The 16,267-nt window shown below is 44.5% G+C and overlaps 1 protein-coding gene and 1 long non-coding RNA gene across 9 annotated transcripts in view; one reads left to right on the top strand and one right to left on the bottom strand.

Annotated features, from left to right (window-relative positions):
• SKAP1 (src kinase associated phosphoprotein 1) overlaps positions 1-16,267 on the top strand; it is a 314,733-nt gene that overhangs the window by 244,727 nt on the left and 53,739 nt on the right. The gene's annotated exons all lie outside the window — the stretch shown is intronic.
• LOC309328318 lies at positions 3,644-6,629 on the bottom strand. The gene is made up of 3 exons (XR_014150769.1): positions 6,493-6,629; positions 6,146-6,279; positions 3,644-3,762 (listed from the first exon to the last, which is right to left on the bottom strand). It is a non-coding gene; the product is annotated as an uncharacterized lncRNA (long non-coding RNA).

Genomic DNA, 16,267 nt, shown 5'->3' with positions numbered 1-16,267 from the left:
ACTATGCAGATGAATTCCCATGTCAGTTTGCAAGTGAAAGCCAGTAGAACAGGTAGAATCAGGGGCGCCGACTTGCACCCCACATTGAGGGGGTCCATCGTCATGTGATATATCCCACCAGCATGAGCGCTTGCCCAGCAGCGGCAGGGGATGCGAATCACCCTCCGCACATCTGCCAAGCACACAAGTGCTTGCCAGGCGGTGGCAGGCATGGCAGCCCCCTCAATATTGGGAGGGCTTGGCCCCCTCCCCACAAATATTGAGGGGGCTGAAGCCCCTTCCACCACTACAGTTGGCGCCCCTGGTTAGAATAGAAAACTCAACAATTTGCCACAATTAACCGGAAAATATTAGATCACCTGGGAAGAAAGAATAGCAAAATCTGCAAATTTCACATGTTCTGCACTCACCATGCAGTGCTTTTCTAAGTGCTGTGAAAACTGCAACTCCTGCTCTCACAGGCCACCCAAACCACCATGAGCAGGGATCAGCCACCATGGGCACAATGGTAACAAGTACCTGGTTTGGATTCTATCTGCTCAGCTCTCCAGTTTTCTGAGATACATGTTCTGCTCTCTCTACCTTTTGCAGGCCCTCCTACTTTTGTGTCATCTGCAGCACACAAGTAGCGGGCAGGAAATGAATCAGAGCTGTAGTTGAGGAACCGGCATGGACTCTGCTCATTTTGTTTTTGTCATTTCATAAGGGGAAGGCAGGTTCCTTACCGTGCAGATTCAGTTACTTTTGAGGCCTGGCTGTGGAGATTAGGTTTAAGAGCAGGAGTGTGGGATGGTAGAATTGAATTGTTTTGTTTGTTTGAAATCTGAGATTAATGTGATGGTGAATTTTGTGTCACAATACCAAATGCTATGCTTGCACAGAAAACCCGTTGACTCAAAAAATAAACAGCTTTGGATGTCAAACATCCCTTTGAGTTCAATCTGAGACATACCATTACAAAAAGGGCAATACTTTTATTTTATTTACAAGCGGGATTCATTGGAAATATTAGACATCCACAAAAGGCAGCAAAACTACTAATCCTGCATCACATTAGCAAACAAAGCAACATCCTAAGCATCTGCAACTCCCCAGCTCATTCCAGTCCAGCTAGAGACCTGTGGGTATAGGGTAGTATACAAATTTAATAAATAATAATAATAATAAACAGAGAGCACTTTGTTTCTCTCTAGGTTGAAACCTTACAAATTGCTTATTTACCCCTCCTACTAGCTCTGGATGGGCATTGTATTCTAAAGGCAGGGGCGAGAGATTACCAGGGTATTAAGAAAAACATCCCTGGTCATTAAAAAACATTAGCCATCTTTTGTCAAGCCCCTGATTACCCATTAGTCTGTCAGGTGAAACCATAGTGATAGGGCCCATTCATGCTAATCAAGACAGCAAAACTCATAACACCATTTTGATGTGAATAGTATACCCATTCACCCTTCTGTTCAGGTGTGGATGGCTAATCTGGGAAAACAGCCTAGCTTTTCACATTGCCTTTCCATTGTGCGTAATGTACACAGAGCAGAGCAGCAGATCTGCTCTACCAATCTGGCTTTTGCTACCTTCATGCAAAATCAGCATACGAGTCTCTGCAGATGGACACTGAGAACAGTGGATCTACTATACTTGCTTGTGTACAGCAGGATCCCATTGGAGGTTGCATATTTTCAACAGCTTTTTACATTTGAAACATTCCTACAGCACACAGAAGCTGACTGCCAGATCAGAATGAAATTTTGATGCTTCTTTTCGTTGCAGCCTTGTTTTTCTGTCGGACACGACTAAACAACTAAACAACAACGAAAGAGAGAGAGTGAACAGTGTTCAAACAGTTGAAATAGCCACATTTTTTTCTATACAAATACACTAGAATGCACAATCCTTGTTTGCCCACAGCTGTATTACAGAAAGGTACCCACAGAGCAAACTGCTGCAAATGACTTAAATAAGAGGCCAAAATTAAAAACAAAAGGGCCTGACATGAAGGGAAATTTCTTCTTGACCTTAAATATGTTGATCACTCAGATCCTGAGTGTGAGCAAAACCCATCCAACAAGATCCCTGACAAAGACTGAGGTGGGGCGTGGGGGGATCAACTCCACCCAGCATCCTGTTCCTAGTTCTAGACCACTCCTGGAATAGGAGGAAGTCCCCAATGTTATGCAGGAGAAAGAGATTAATGTTTCTCTGCTGGCAAGAGTGTCTCTGGATGGTGCAGCGTGTCTTTTCCTTGCTACTGGGGTCATTACAGTCAGCCTCCATACACAGTGACCTTCTGGTTGGAAAGCTTGAGTTGCAGATAAGTTTGAGTCCTGGCATTTCCTCTGCATGCAAACTGATCCCTCCCCAGATTGCAGAGGAAATCCTGTCAAGAGAATTGATAATGAGTGGCAAGCTTTCACATTGACATGGATGGAATGGGCTACAAATCCAACCCAAAGATAGTTGTGCACAGCAAAGCATTATGTTCTGATGGGTGGGGGTTGTATAGTGGCATTTGCTCTCTGATAATTGGATGAGAAGGCAACTTCATCATCTGATCTTTTATCCTGTTCCCACTAGGGTTGAGCAATCACTGGTTTTTCAATATCGCGATATATCACAGCTAAACATTGTGATATATTGATATATCACGATATCTGAAATAAGGAAAGAACTACACAGAGGCGAATAGGACGATGTCCTGGCAACTGCTACCACTACTTGCAGGCTGCCACTGCTACTGCCACCAGCTCCCGTCACCACCATGAGGTCTCACAAGTTGCCACTGCTTGTTCCGCCACCGTGAGGCCTTGCAGGCTGCTGTTGCTACTGCTGCCCCCTCCCACTGCCTTCACAAGGACTTGCAGGCCACCATGATTGTGCCGCCACTGCTAGGCCTTGCAGGTTGTCACCGCTACTACCGACATGTACCGTGGTTATGGCAAGCTGTTTCTGCCACTGCTGCTTCTGCTTCTGCCTCCTAGCAGGCCTGCTGGTGGTCTGGCAGTCCCAGATTATTTTTATCCACTATGACTCATCGCTGTAGTCTGGATTGTCCTAAATACCACCATTTGGTAGCCAAGCCCAAAACCAAAAGTCCTGTTGGGATGCATTTTGGCTTGCCTGGTGATGAAACTGAGTGTGTGATGATTTATAATATTGTCATTTATCTGTTTTAGACCCCTAGCAGTTGCAAGGACATTGTCCTGTTCACCTCTGTATAGCTCCATCCTTATTTCAGACATTGTGGTAGATTGCAATGTTTAGCTGGTGATATTGTGAGGTTTAGCTGTTGATAACACTGCTGTGTTTAGCTGGTGATTTATCGCGATGTTGAAAACCAGATATTGCTTAGCCCTTACACACATTGTGATTTGTGATATATTGCCAGCTCAAATATTATGAAACATTATCACGATGTGAACTTTAAACCAGTTTTGGACGATATGTTGATATATTGCCCAGCCCTAGTTCCCACCTATCTAAACACAGTCCCATCACTGTAGTTCACTGGCAAGGCCATGACTCATCAGAGGACAAGATTCATGGGCAAGACTGCTGAATCAGCTACATCACTAGAGCTTGAACAAAGGAATAGGCAATAAAATAGATACACCAGCAAAATTGTGGCTGATACCGTGGCACATATACCTGGTCCTTGCGGCCCCAACCTTCCTGGAGTCTTAGTTGGTATGGGAAGTACTTCCATGCAAATATCTTCATGAGGAAGCAGGACTAGGATGAGGCAGTTCCATGGGAGCATGAGGCCTATGGGATAAGCAGGCAGTATCAGGTCCAAGGCAAGAACAGGATGTTGAACAGCTCCAGGTGGGGGAGCCCTACTGGTTGGCATGGATTGTGTTCACATTGTCGCCTTAGAGAACATTGAACTTGTGCTTTTTTGATGTGCTTCACAGCTCTGGTTGCTGCTGTGTACACACCAGGGAATATTAAAAAGGGCGGAAATATTTTAATTTATGCAAAGGTGTTCATACCTTGACTAGAGAAAAATTAGGAACAGCTTAAGGTCTTCAATCATTTTGAAGCTGGTTTTAGAATCAACATATCAAGCAGTAGTATCTTAGAACAAAGAAAAGGATATTATGCATTTGGATAATGTGTGAACACAGATTAAAAACCAAGCACTGGAAACACAAGGAGTGCACAGTAAATAGGAGTGTGAACACAGCCAGCTCCTGAGACAGCTATAGAAATTGTTTTCTGTGCAGGGAGCTAGAACTAACTGAAACCTTATGTAGGTTGACAAGACCCGAAGTATGGAATGCTCCACCTCGCTGGAGGGACTAGCCAGCTGGTTAAAGTGCCCTCACCTTATTTTGTAGTCTTTACCTTTTGTGAGAAAGAGGAGACAGAGATACTGCAGGGGTCTCATGAGTCAAAGAATGGTAACAGAGCTGTGTCTTCCAACTGGGAGGGCCCCAAATTACATTTGGATGGTTCTCCCTTGAGCACACAGTCTGAATGTCATTCTCATCAGAGTCCTTCATTGAGTAATGCAAGGTCTGTGGGTCATAATACCCTGTTCTGCAGTGAGAGCTCTTTGCATTATGGTGGCAGCTTCTAGCTGGTTCCTTTGAGGTCCCTATTCTTCAGGTTGTGGAGGTGACTTTGGGGTGTTCTGTACTAAAAGGAATAGTGTAGGCATAAATGTTTCCCTGTCTTCAACTTGTTCTGTGGATTGGCCTTCCTCAAAGGAGTTCTTGAGTTGATTTCATGATGCAAGAGGTCTGGTTATCCTTTCTGATTCTGACCCTAGGCGGTGATAGTTGCACCTTTGCAGGAATACAAGGTATTACAGCGTACAAGGTACGGGTAGAGAAAGATTGCCAAATACAGAGCAATTTGCGGCTGCATGTGTTTTAGTAGCTTTGCGCTAATATTGATGCAAAATGGTCCACTTAGGTATGTGCTGAAGTTAGAGAGGGAGAGATCAGTCTACTTGTATTCAATGCCCATTTTTAAGTGTTCCATCATAAAATGTTAATTCGGTCAGTTTTGTCCTTTTTCTACGTTAAACTATTATTACAAAAAATTGCATAAGAATTTGCATTTATATACATATTTAAATATCTTCAAAAAAAAATCTATTTTATTTCCAAATCCATGTTTTTAAGCACAGTTTTTGAGGCGAGAAAATGTATTTGGAGAATTTTGTACTGCAAAATTTGGAGTAGTGCGAAAAGTAATTAGTTCTGATTTGCACATTAGTCCAGGAGGATGCAGATCAGGCCAGATCACATCAGAATTCCTTGCTTTCCTGCTCTCTCTCTGCACAACTCTCTCTTCAACTAGAGTTGAAGCTCTGCTGGAGGCTGGAGGAAGCACAGGAAAGTGGCTGCTGCTGCTGTGCTACCTCCAACATCAGCTGCTAGGTGAGGAGGCTGAGCAGCCTAAGCAAAGCCCTGCTGTGCCCTCAGGTCTCTATGGGGCTTCCTCTGCCCTCACTGACATCCTCTTCAGGCTCCAGGGAAGGTCTCCCCATGAGCCACAAGGACTCAGGCTCTCTGCTGCCACTTTTTGGTATGAGTCTGTCTGTCTGTCTATTTCCCAGAACTGCATGTAAGTAGAACATGCTTAAGTGGGGGAAGGTGTGTCCTGTACTATATCAAACAGTCTCAGCATTTGTTAGATTAGGGCAAAAGAGTGTCACCATATAATTTCTAAAATGAGAGAAAGACAAGGCACTCTGAACCTGCCTCAAGGCAGTGACTTCCTTGTTGCCTCACATAGTTTTGAGAAGTGGTACAGATCTAGGTCTGGAAAACCCCCAGTAGCTAGCGCAGCGACTTGGCAGGGGGAGATTCTCTGTTTCTTCCCTCCAGCATCCTGTCCACCTCCATCTTCAAGTTCAGTGATTTTGAAAGCTTCTGAAGCCAAGTCTCTGTGTAGCTTGCAGCTAGACATTCAAGCCATTTTTCCTTCCCTTCCCCCAAGTCTCCCACCGATGTAGTGGAGCAGGCCTGCATACGGGGCAGATCCTCCAAGGAGCTGTGTTTTAATGTTGCAATTTGATTCAATTTTCCACTCTATAAAATTACCCATCATTGTTCGTTGCCTCCTAACAGACACCTTCACTCTTAATTTAACAATCCTATCGAATTCTGCCTCGGAAATTGGAAAAATTTATCACCTGTGAAATTTTATTTTTCCTTGGTTGTATCTGTTTTTGTAAAACTTCATTAGCGACGATGACTTGCTGAGGAAATTATCTTTCTCTCTCTCTGTCTCTCTCCTTCCTCTATCCCAGTCTCACTTCCTTTCATTCTTAAAAAAAGAATGAAAGAAACACTCAACCACAACTGAGATTTTTATTTCCATAATAAAAAAGAACAACAACAGCCCATACTTCACACAGACAGACAGAAAAAAACAAACAAACAAAACCTCTGCTGAATTTTCAGAATTGCCACATTGGTTCAGATCAGTGGTTTATTCTCCACAATTTCCTATCCCCTGATGGTGTGGTATTTTAGTTACCCAAAGGAAATTCACAAGAAGGGCATGATGGTAATTTCCAGGACCTTGTGTTGGTGTTCTGCACCTGGTAATTCAGGAATGGGGAACTTATGGTCCTCTAAATGCTGTTGGACCATAATTTCCATCACCCCTGAGCATTAGCCATGCTGCTTGGGATTTGGAGATCCATAGGTTCCCTATTCCTGAATGTCATTGTGATGCCATTGTGGCATTCTAGCCATCACTGCGCCTTGATTGGCTGCTTTGGTACACGGAATATACAGGGATGTTGTTGGTGGCTGCCCACTTTTCAATCACCTGACAACACAGGATGCCCAGTAGGGATCCCGGCCCAGCTATAGCTGCAAACAGTGCCAAATGCAAACAGCCACACTTGCAAAGATGCAATCTACTTTCAGTAGGCATTGGATTCTCTTGGGAGCTCCTGAGTAGACCCAACCTCAGCAGCATGGCTTACATTTGATGCCAAATTTAAACAGCACCAAATGCAAGCTGTATTTGGAAAGGATCAGTTGCAAGTGAAAGCTCCCCATTGTTTCTTTGCGGCTGCGTATTTACCTGACCCTGACATCAGGTGATTGACAGGGGTGTGTGGCCAGTGGGAAATGACATCTCATGTCAAATTAGGAGACCTGGGAAGTATAATTTGTTCCATGGCCAGTGATTCCCAACCCATGGTTTGGACTGTTGTAGGAGAATATCGAAAAAGAGCCCTGTGGACCTTAAGAACTTGGACATTTATTATCAAATAAACTTCTATGCCATACAGTCTTCTGGTGTTTGCTTGTAGTCTAAGTATGGATCTGTCTTTAGCAAATAGGGGTTTATATCTGGACTCCATTCCTCTTTGAGCAGGTTTCCCAGTACAATGTAGAGGTGGATTTTTTAAACAGATTTTTAACAGATGCTTGGGCAATAGGCTGAACTTGTGGAATACAAGTTAAACAAGTAGCATGATTGCAGCACCAATACTATAATTAAATGCAGTGCATGCTTGTTTTGCAGTCTTAAACTGGTACCTTACACAGGAACAGTCCTCTGTGATACGCACACACACATATTATGGGTGGGCAAGAGTGAAGGAAGTCAGGTTGGAGGGCATATTGAGTCTGTTTTTCAGCCTTAGTGTGGAAGCCGGACCAGTGAGCAGTTTGCTGGCAGCACCTTCCTGAGTTAAAACGTGAATGGCTTCTTTCCTGAAAGCTTCCATCCATCAAAAGCTTTTAGGGGCACTGTGCAACTGGGAAAGCCTGGCATTTAATTATGATATTAATGTTTCAACTGCAATCCTTCAAGTTGTCTGCCTTAGATCCCACTCTTTCAGCCTGCAGCCAAAGCCCTGACTGAGGCAACTTAAAACTTGCACCCCTGCATTGTACAGGACAACCTGCTCAGTGTATAGTTTAGCAAAGAAGAAGAATCTTACCTCCTTATCCTTCCTTGTGGGAGGATCCTAGCACACATACTTTGTATGCAGAAGGTTCCAGGTAAAATCCCTGGAAGTCTTTGCATAAAAAGCATATCCAAGTAGAAAAGATCAGGTAGCAGATGAAAGAGTCTCTGTCTTAACTCCTGGAGGGCTGTTCTCTGCCAGAGTGGGCAGCTGCCTTCTACAGATGCTGGCAAGTGAATCTGGGAACCTTCTGCATGCAAAACATGCACCCTGCCATTGAGCATTGTCTCTTCCCAGAACAGCATACAATGACTACATTGGTGGATGCATACCCTAAGTAGGGATGGCTCAGACATAGACTACACCCATGGCTTGGTGTCTGGTGGTTTGGATTGCTCATCGCTTGATGCCTTGCAGCTGATTGTAGCAATAGAAATGATTGAAAAGCACTGTATTTATGGCAACATGGAGGTTCTGGCTATAGTGTATATTATTTGTTGGTGCATTCACCTATGCAAACTGTTGCTTCGGTGTTGCAGTCTTTGAATGATGACTTCTCATCTGTGAAACAGCCCATTGCTCATAAATATCACTATTATCAAGTTATGCATCACTAGGGCTCATTTGAATCAGGGTTCTTCAACACTTAGCCTGGAGCTTGGCCTCTGGCTTTTCTCAAAATTGCAGTCTTTAGTCCAGAAATTTTAGCTCTCACCTCAGGTGTTTGTTGGCCATTTGTGGTGGTTCACAATGCTAAGGTAAAGGTACTTGGTACATGTGCTAGGCTAGGCATTTCTTACTATGCATCACATCCAACAGCTGAGCCCTTTTGCATGAAAAAGAGTTTCTCGAGCTAGATTTGGGGAAGTCCAGCTGAAATTAAGTCCTGCATACTTCTTCTGGGAAGACAGGTTGGACTAGAAAACTCTTGGATAATTTTCCAAGTTCTTTTTGGTGTCACACTTCCTTTTCTTTACCTTCTTTGATTTCAAAACGATGCAGAGAATACATGGAGGCAGCTAAGGAGACGTTTCTGGTGAAATTTGGCTCTGTTTGGGACCAAGGACTTAGACCCAGCAAACTGCCCTGAACCCATTAAGAAAGCTCTGCTAATGCAGTTTGCAAAGCAGCCTGAGATGAAAAGAAGAGTGGAGTTTCCAGTAAAGCAGAGAGAAGGCGAGACAGAAGAATCTCCTTGGGGGAATGTCTGGGGTTCACTCAGCTAAACAGCTTTGCTGAGCAATTTGAGCGGTTGGCAAGGGAGGGCCAAATGCTCACTAACCTTGTTCAAGGAGGCAAGGAATTTGATGGGCAGTGTTTTCTAGCATGTTAAGGATTCTAAAACTTAAACCTGGAACCTCATAACCTGACATAACCTAGTGATCTCTTTGATACTATCTGTGGAACTTGGACCCTGCTACTGGTTGTATGAAGCCTCTAGATTCACCAAGTTTTTCCATTACGTTTTATAGTCATGGGAAATTCAAGTGCCTTTTCCTGAGACTCTCTTGTGAAAATGACCAGAGTGTAAAAAATAAAAGATGAAGTAAGCACCACCTTTGAAGGTCTATGTGTGCTCAGATCTTGGACCCTCTTCAGGCAAAGAAAACATAAGGGATGTTCACCATGGGCCCAGCAATTGGTAGTTAGTCTAAGGGCTACAGCCTTTTGCCCTTGCTTGGTTGATAGAACACAATGCCTGCTGTTCTTCTGTGTTGGATAACTGTCCTCAGGGACCCTGGAAGGGAGGATTCCAGTACTGAATTTGTGTCTGGTTGTTCAAGACCCCGAAGTCATTGACTGGCTGGATGCAGAGGAATGGTCAGAGGCACCAGCTAGCAAATCCCCAGGAGAACCCCCCAGGAAAGAAGGCTCAGAGCCAGGGGACTGGTGGTGGGGCAATGATGAGTGGTCAGAGGGAGAAGTAGGAGCAGAATGGGAGAAGGAGGCATTGGAAGCTGAAGAGGCAACAGGGTTTAGTGAGCAGGAAGAGGCGGTAGCAGAGAGTGAAAAAATTCCTTCCAGTAGCACCTTAAAGACCAACTAAGTTAGTTCTAGGTATGAGCTTTCGTGTGCATGCACACTTCTTCAGATACACTGAAACAGAAGTCACCAGACCCTTCTATATAGTGAGAAGGTGGGGAGGGGTATTACTCAGAAGGGTGGTAACTAGCAGAGAGTGGTTCAGACTCAGAGGCAAGAGAGGAGGTGGGGCCAGGAGACAAAGATGGGGCAGGCTGTGTAAGAATCCAGGGATTTTTCCCTTCCTGCTGTGACCAGCTCCTCTCACCATGGTCTCCCAGAACACAGAAAAATTAAGAGGGCAGAGCAAAGAGAGGCAAGATGGCAGAGCTTTAGGCTTCTAAAGAAGGAACCGGGGTAGGAGCCTTAGAGAGTGGTGGGAAGGCGGGGACCTTTAGTCCTCAGAACTGCCTCATTGGGGCAAAACCTACTGAGAAGAGTTGCTGTGACCATTAAGCATGTGCTGTTTTGGTTTCTTTGAATAAAGAGTTAACTTCACTGACACTGTTATTTTTTATTGCTGACCTGCTCGTGACTCTGGCTCCTGATACCCAACCTAGCCCTGCAGGTTTCCCACAACCAGGCCTAGGACCAACAGCTGGCATCTTTGGGAGCTGCTAATGGCACGCTTCCAATGCAGCCATTGTCCTAGGCTCATTTCCCATCAATCTTTCAATAAAGACTGCATCTGCCATTATATTTGCTCATAGCATTCTGAACTGACACTACATCACTCCAGAGCATTGTGGGCAATTACAGTGGCATACTTCAGGGTACATCAGAGAAGAGCCAATAAACATGGAAACAGATAGGTAGGGATGAGCCAGAGGATCCACCAATGGGGGGGGGCACCAGAGAACCCCCTCAAACCAAGAGCCAGTTATTGCCCACAAGAAGCTTTTAGAGGCTGCTGCTCAATTCCCAACCATGTGAATCCATCTAACATATTGTTTGCTCTCTTCCTCCCTGTTTTGCTGTTTATTGCTTTGGTCGTTTTCACAACCAATGTTTGGATTTTTGTAGTGTCTGTAAATCAAATGGTAAAGCCACAAGGGTTGGTCATATGTGGATTCATTTTGACATGGTTCTGGCTGGGGCTGATGGGAGTTGAAGTTCAAAACATATAGAGGGCACCAGGTTGAGGAAAGCTGTTAAAAGAATTGCTTAATAGTTATGATGAAGTTCTCATCTATACTTGGTCAGTTGCCTAGATGGGAGGCCTCCCAGAAACCCCTCTATGTACTGCCAAGGGCTCCTTAGAGGATGATCATGATGCAGACCTAGCAAATAAATGAACAATATTGAGAAACTCAAAAGAAAAATGCAGCGGGAAGTTCTCTTGCGTAAGCTCCATTGAAATGTGTGTGAGATTTGCTGAATTTTCTGCTAAATTGTAGCCCCTTTCTAGTCTCCCTCACATTGAATGTGTACTTATTTGTCAGGGAACTGCCATCAGGGCTGGAGGGAGGGAGTGGGCTCCGGAGGGGTCCCAGAGAGCGTCCCGGGATGGGGAGAGGCAGCCCATCTTCTGGGGAAGAGAATCAGCGTAGCACCAGTGGAGAAGGGGGGCAGATGGGGGAATTGGTGAGGCGGTCCCATAACTCCTTGCCAGGGACCAGCGGGGAGAGTAAGGGTCCTCCGCTGCCTACACCCTCCTTGCGCAGAAGGCTTCCGCGCAGGGAGAGTAGGAGGAGACTAGGCATCAAAGAGCTTCTTTGCTGGAAGAAGGCCAAGAAACGCCCACTGACGGATTCTTCCAGCGATTGAGACAGCCACGGGCGAGTGGCTGTCCGGACAGAAAAGGTTCACACAGGCAACCCAGCCAGGTGTTGCACCGGTTTACGCACGAGCAACCCCTAGAACCATTGCATTATTGTACATATTGTCCTTCAGGTTTCACCCTAAACACATGTGCTATTTCTAGAGACCTGCTACACTCTAAATAGTGTCCTCATGGCTGCAAGGGGGTACTGTGGCATGCACATAGCACACAGTTCAAAGTTGGAGGAAGGAGTTCTTGATATATTTAGAAACTGCAGAGAAGCAGTTGGTGTTTGGTGGTATTGTTTTTAAAACAAACTACAGTCATACCTCAGGTTGAAGTAGCTTCGGGGTAAGTATTTTCGGGTTGTGCGCTGTGGCAACCTGGAAGTAACGAAGCGCGTTACTTCCGGGTTTCACCTCTCGCACATGCACAGATGGTCAAAATGACGTCATGCGCAGAAGTGGCGAATTGCCACCCGCGCGGACATGGGTTGCGTTCGCTTCTGGATGCGAATGAGGCTCCAGAACGGATCCCGTTCACATCCAGAGGTACCACTGTATTTTTTGTATTGTAGTCGCTCTGTGTGCTGATTGTAGATATGGGTGCTCCTGAAGAACAATCATGTGAGGTCCGAAACAGTCTCTAAATGATGTCCCTTGGCTTAGATCTACCAGAGCAAGCTTGAATGTAATATGCATGGCCTGTGCCATTTTAGAGGTGATTCCTGCTGGCTCTGCCACAAGTAGGAAAAGGTCTGCCAGGTTCAAGAGATGGTTGAGGGCTGGCAGCAGCACTCTTTTAGTTTGGTCAGCACGAAGCCTGAAAAAACTGGCCTAACCCTTCCACTGTTCAGCGAAGGATGAGCAACCCTGTATTTTCCATTTACTCTCTTTATCACATCATAGCATTGCCTGGAAGGATATTAATCAAGCTTTGATTCTTCAATTATTGTTAGTTTTTTTCATCTACTTTTCTGTGTGTGCGCATTTTTTTTAAGTCATTGTAATAAGTTAACATTTACGGTTCTCCTTCACAGATCCACAGAGCAGGCAAGGGGTGGGGTGGGGTGGGTGGGAAAGGCACTCTCAATAATTTATTTTAAAATCAATGCTAATGAGGTTGTGTCTCGTCATTGGCCTGAGTTTTACAATCAAGCCTGATTTATTTAGAAAAGATCTTTGGTGCCACTTTCCCATCTAACGGTGGGGGTGGAACAGGGCAGGGAGAGCTGTTTCTGTGACCCTCCAACTTCAGATCCAATTCTAAATTCACAGAGGGATGAACTGACCAGGTTTGCATTGATTTGAATGGAGAGTAAGAGACAGCTGTGCCCTAGACAAAGTGGTGGTGGGGAGAAGCTTTGGCTTCCAGAAAGTGCAGCATGGCAGGTTGTCCAGCACACTTTGCACTAATTCTATGATATTAGCAAAAGATCTGTTTGAGTCTGACCAGCTTTGCATCTGACCTTCTGTCAGATATCTTGTTTTGTTTACTGAAAACTAGAGCTCTGTGCCCCAGAGGCGCTGGATTTCATACTAGAACCAGAATTGTCTTCTGGGTTTAAATTTCCTTATGTTAAACAAAGAAATAAATGAGAACCAGAATTTGGCATCCCAAGTGTTTCAGTTTTCATTTTTAGAAGCAGGCTTCCAGGCCTTGAGACTTCAAACACAGGCTGGTAACATTTTGATGGGACTGAATGGAGTTGCTCTTGGTCTTAAGTAGCTCATGAAAGTGATACCTTAATGTTGGGCATCACACAAGTAAAGCGGAATAATGTTTGTGCACAGTAACATACACACCTTCAGTTACTGCTGGGGAAGAACCATTTTTTCATGCCAACACAGCTTTTATCTTGTGAATACAGATGTCTATTTGCTAAGTGATAAAATACCAGCTTGTCTTCCCATGTGATGAGGAAATTTTTTTGCCACACATCTGCACTTGATCAGCAATCTAGGAAAGAGGCAGTATGATAATTCTGCTTACTGTCCTTGGTGGGATGATACAGACAACCAGCTTACCAAGTGGTTAAATTCATCCTGTGTTAAATTATCATGGCAAATGATCTGTGTTTGGCCTCTGTTTTCCTGTTAGTCTAAGAATGCCTAATACTGCCTTCTGGAATGCATTCCCCCCTTGTGCTAAGTCCGTCCTTCCGCATCCACACGCATTCAGCCCTCCTCCCTTTTCCTCTTCCCATGGCCTCCATCATCTCCTGACAGTGTGTTTCATTCATTGTCTTCTCTTTAGTGAGACCGGAGATACTTGTCAAAGCTAAGGAAGCTTTCCCGCTTGTGTTATGCTTATAAAGTGCCATGTAAATTTATGACGCTATAACAAGTGATTGCTATTACTGCCTTAAATAACAATTGATAGGTTTATGGGGCATATTTTAAAATACTACCTCCCTCTGCTAGCAGGTGATAACCCATTTTCCTGTTCTATATGTTAAGCTTTCGCATGTAGGTTGTTGTTCCCGAACAGCATAGGGATGAGAGCTGTTTCTAACGTTGCTGTACTGACATGCTGCCACTGAAATTTTATTCTGTATGGTCAGGGTTCCACGTGGCTGTGGAAACATCTGAAATCAGCTTCCCATGTGGCTTGCCCAAACTGCCTGATAAATAGCCAGGTGGTCATGTGATCAGGAAGTATGGCACTTAAATGGGTTCTTAACCACGCCAAGCCAAGTACAAATGCAGACAATGTCACAGTCAAATGGGGAACTCGAGTATGCAGAAGTGAGTTTTGGCAGTAGTGACACCTGAATTAGACCATTGGATCGCTTCACTCTTAATATTTGTATGTAGTGTTGGCATTAATATAATGTATGTTAATATGTGGCTTTGGTAGGAGTGAGGTAGGAGAGCTGTTTTCTCCAAAACTTGCTTTAGGGCAGAAGATACTTGTGATTTCCAATGCAGTGAATCTACGCTCAAACTACCAGCACCACACCTAAGATGTTACTTCTGTTATAGCTGTAAGCCAGCCAAGGTTAGAAACAGTTTAGTGAGATAGTTGAAAAGAGATCAGAAGAGGCTTTTCAGGGGTTTGCATTATTTCAAAACCACACATAACCTGTTTGACCAGGGATAACTGTGGGGCAAAATAAATGTGTTCACACACCATGAGAAGTGAACTTTCTTAGAGATTATTGTCTGTCATAGTCTCTATTAAGCTCATAGCAGAAGAACAATTTGAGCCAAGGACTCATCCTTTTTACAAGTCAGTCTATTAACCATTGCCCTGCTTTAATTCTATGAAGTCATCATAGATGACTTTTTAGCATGTAGCCCTAGTCATAAATAAGCAGCCAGTGGGCTGTGGTAGTAAACAGGAAGGATGCATGTCCCATGCCGGCTTTAGGACCACTTCAAATGTTGCAAAACTCCTAAAACAGGAAAACAAGGCTGCAACTGGTGTATTCTGTATAGTGATCTCACACTTGGGTTTATTGCTGCTTGTAGATAATGAACAAACATGGGGCGTATTGCTGACCACAGTGTCTCTTCAGTTGGAAAATACATTTACAGTGGTACCTCGGGTTACATCCGCTTCAGGTTACAGACTCCACTAACCCAGAAATAATGCTTCAGGTTAAGAACTTTGCTTCAGGATGAGAACAGAAATCGTGCTCCGGCAGCACGGCAGCAGCAGGAGGCCCCATTAGCTAAAGTGGTGCTTCAGGTTAAGAACAGTTTCAGGTTAAGAACGGACCTCTGGAACAAATTAAGTACTTAACCTGAGGTACCACTGTATGTGTATTTGCTAGATGTTGCCATCTACAGAGGGTGCGTGGTAATGCCTACATGAGAATTCTTCCCATATAAGAATTTTGCATTATAAAACATCTCTCAGAAGTGGGGAAGCCAGTGAGAGTCACATAGTCATCTGTGTGAGGGCTAAACTAGACATGATGCAGGAGGTCTGTGGTGGACTGGAGGGGGGGGCGAGTTACTAATTAACAGCCTCACACTGTTGCTTTGAAGTTGAGGGAACTAGCACTGCAGGAGGATTGGTTTAACCACATCCTCCCATCCCATTTCCCTGATTCAAATTCCTTTACACTGAAACTGCTGTTAGCTCTGTAGAGCATGGAGGGAGGGAGACAGGTACCACTTTCTAAAAAGAGCAGCAAATAATTTTAGCCACATGCCTGGAACTGAGGCAAACCATTCAATCTGGTAGCTTTACAAGTGTTGTTTGAATGGGGGGGGGGAGCGGAGGGGCGGGAATGGTTGAAAACTTTACCCGCTGTTTCTAGGCTCCTCTGTGTGTACCATCATAGGCTTACTAAGGTTGTATTTACGGGATTGGTTATGATCTGAGCAGAATCCTCTTAGTCTCTTCAGGTTCCAGGTCTGAATTTCTGTACCTCATCACATAAGGAGCATGTGGCTTTAAAGCCATAATCAGATTGTGTTTTGTCCCCTGATGCTGTCCACATAAAATACCTCTGCAGGCCCATTCAAAGACATTTTGCTGCCCAGAGGAAAGAACAGAGTTGTATCCACTCCCATTCTGTGTACAGAAGCTGACAGACTTTCTGTCAATCGAATTTTACCTTGACAATGGCAGTGGGAGAGACCCTC

This window comes from Podarcis erhardii (genome assembly GCF_964252035.2).
Source record: "Podarcis erhardii genome assembly, chromosome: 13".
In the NCBI taxonomy this organism is placed as follows: domain Eukaryota; kingdom Metazoa; phylum Chordata; class Lepidosauria; order Squamata; family Lacertidae; genus Podarcis; species Podarcis erhardii.
Note: the sequence above shows the minus strand (reverse complement) of the source record. Positions and strands in the feature narration are given on the sequence as shown.